Here is a 3,279-nt window from a genome sequence, read left to right as displayed (position 1 = left end):
TGGACGGGAAATCCAAAGAAATATGATCCAAAGGGAGGGGCATATAACGAGAGGGAACGGAGGACTGGGACACACAATTTGGCTTTCTGAGCTCGTGTGAAACCGTCGTACTCAAAAGGGCACACTTAGTTGTGCTCACAGAATGGCGGGGAGGTAGGAGACAGGCACACAATGAAAAAGACAGCTTTCCCTGACCCTTGGTCATGGGCACTGAGAGTCAACACCCCCTGTGACCTTAAAGATGACCACTGCTCAGCTTTCATGCTCCTTTCACAGCCGTGCTGGATAGGGTGAGACCTATCCCCACTCCCGCCCCTCCTCCTGAGTCGCTGTGGCCCACGGGGCCACTGATAGCTCTGCTTGTGTGTTTGGCTGACTGTAGAAGATGGTGGGTGTGTCTTTTCCTAAGCGGACACTTCTTGCTGGGCTGTGACAGACAAGGTGATGGAGAGCGTGACTCAACAAGGACAAAGCGGCTGCGACTGCCCAACCGCTCTCCAGTGACACCGCGAAGCCAGAGTCGGTGACACCAGGCCCTCCTCGCTGCCTGTCCGGTCTCTGACTTTCTCTAGTCTGCTAGTCTCACTGCACAGAAGATATCCTTTCTTTTTTTTTAATTTTTTTTATCATTTTTTATTTTATTTTTAGGTTTTTTAAATTTATTTATTTATTAAGGATTTCTGCCTCCTCCCCGCCACCGCCTCCCCTTTCCCTCCCCCTCCCCCATCAAGTCCCTCTCCCTCATCAGCTTGAAGAGTAATCAGGGTTCCCTGACCTGTGGGAAGTCCAAGGACCGCCCACCTCCATCCAGGTTTAGTAAGTTGAGCATCCAAACTGCCTAGGCTCCCCCAAAGCTAGAAGACATCCTTTCTAAACCGCAGCTGCAGACACAGCTTTGTTCTGCACAAACACTGTCAGTGCACAACCCCGCCCCACCCCAGGACAGAATCCCAAACCCCTCATGTGGGCCTGGAAGCCCTTTGTGGTCCTCTTCTGCCAGGTCAACCCGCCCCTTTGAATCATGGTGTATGAACACTGTCAGGGCCTGCCTGCCTGATGACCCCGAATCTGGGCCAGGGTCCTTGCCATTCTGCTGTGGCAGATCCAAGTTCCTTCTCCTCATTAGGAAGGAGGCATGAGTGAATTGTCGCAACTGAGGCAACAGCCGGTCCTGGGAACACAGTTTACACAGGACAGAAAGGGACTCGGACTCTCTGTCTTACCCTTGCTGCTGGTACAAGGCCTACATACAATGAGCGCTTAATAAATACCTTCATGATCGCAATGGTGTCACCTGATCTGATGAGTCATGCCCTCGCTGCAGCCGTTCCCATGGGCAGCCAGCCTGTCCCTAACTGTCTTACATTCCACCTCTAAGGGACTGTTCAAAACAACCGCACACTTTGCTTTAAAGATGATAAATCATGCTCTGACCAAGGACTAGAAAGAGCTACGGTGGTTTCATTTCCATATCTCCCTTTGCCATCTTGAGTTAACAATGATTTCTGGATGATTCCCAACTGCTCTATTGGCAGGCTAAGACTACTGGGCCATGCCAGATTTCAGAGTCCAGGTCAGAAACAAAAAGGCTTAATTACAAGCTTCCTCCTACTGCAGACACCCAGAGCCAACTATCAGACATTCCTGGACAGCCAGACAAGGGCAAAGCAAATGCCAACCAATGGTTCTGAGGTCTTTCTCAGACACCCACGTCACTTCTGTCCCGTCCCCTAAAGCCGTGGCAGGCACTAGGGTGGAATAATCAGTGGCATGAAGGCTAACACCACACAGGGCCACAAAGAGCATTGCTGTAACTTGAGCCACGAGACACACATCTACACTCCCAGCTCTGCCTGGGGCGGGGCCAGGACACTTGTTAGTTTAACACTAGCCTGGATCTTACAACAGATTTGATGCTGACCTGGAACTACACAGTGAGACCTTGTCTCAAAGAACCCACATAATCAAAATCCGAAGGACTATTGGTTGCTGCTGTGACCAGCAGACAGAACTTCATGGAGGGAAGACTCATTCTGTGCCTGTTTTGGGAAGTGTTAATCCATTGGAATGAGAAGGCACCGACAGCGGGCGCTGTCCTTGACAGCAGGAGAGGGTGGTGTCTTACCAGGGTGCAAAGAGGAACCTGGGCTTGAATTATACCCTTTACATAGCTGCACACAGAGCTGGGCATTCATTCCACAGCCTCCTAGAAAGTGCCAACAGCTGAGGGTAATACTGGCATATGTAAGCAGATCCATCTTCAAGACCTGAGTCAGTCGGGGCTTTCCAAGCTGAAACATTAGCAACAGTGTTCTTGTGAACAGCCCTGATTTATACTAACGCACAAGGGGAAATTCTAGGCTATCTCACTGCAAAACCTGCCTGGCAGACAACCACACTTCAGACAAGGATTCTTGTTTCAGGACAGGCAATAGCAAGTGCTGCTCATTTCTCCCATTCATTCACAGCATCTGTGCTCATCAAGTTCTCTGAAGTAGATTGGTGCTGCTGGGAGCAGATGTGTCATGAAAACCTTTTCAATTAATACATTTTAAATGCCATACTCTGTAGCTCTCTGAAGTGTTTGAAGACCATCTGTCTAAAATATGTCTCTGCTTGACCTTTAAAACTTACCTGACATGGCCACAAATTTGATTGTGATTGATAGCTAACTACTAACCTATATTTCTTATCTTAGACAGTTTGTAAGAATAGTTTTTTGTTGTTGTTTTTTTGGGGTTTTTTTTGTTTTTTTTTTTTTTGTTTTTTCGAGACAGGGTTTCTCTGTGGCTTTGGAGCCTGTCCTGGAACTAGCTCTGTAGACCAGGCTGGTCTCTAACTCACAGAGATCCGCCTGCCTCTGCCTCCCGAGTGCTGGGATTAAAGGCACGCGCCACCACTGCCCAGCCTGTAAGAATAGTCTTTAAGGACTAGAACTTTACATTTTAAAATGAGCTGCATAGGTACAATATCTTAAACAAGAGTAGAAACATATATACAACATGTTAAAACAAAATAACCATAAATTTGCATCAGTACACAAAAATATCCTAAAGGCATTTGTTAGTCTTCTAAGTTAGTTTAGATTGAATGGCCACACTGTCTGATGAACTATCACCTCTTCTAATCAAGGGCTCTCTCCTGTTCCAATCTAATCTTTATCAATTTTGATGGTATTTATAGCTTTTCTTCTGTGGAAATAGAAGCAAAACTCCTTCCCTGACATAACATATGTCCTGGTTTCCATCCTGAGGTCAGTACATATTTAGAACATACCGT

Source organism: Microtus ochrogaster, chromosome 16 (genome assembly GCF_000317375.1).
Source record: "Microtus ochrogaster isolate Prairie Vole_2 chromosome 16, MicOch1.0, whole genome shotgun sequence".
NCBI classification, from domain to species: domain Eukaryota; kingdom Metazoa; phylum Chordata; class Mammalia; order Rodentia; family Cricetidae; genus Microtus; species Microtus ochrogaster.
Note: the sequence above shows the minus strand (reverse complement) of the source record.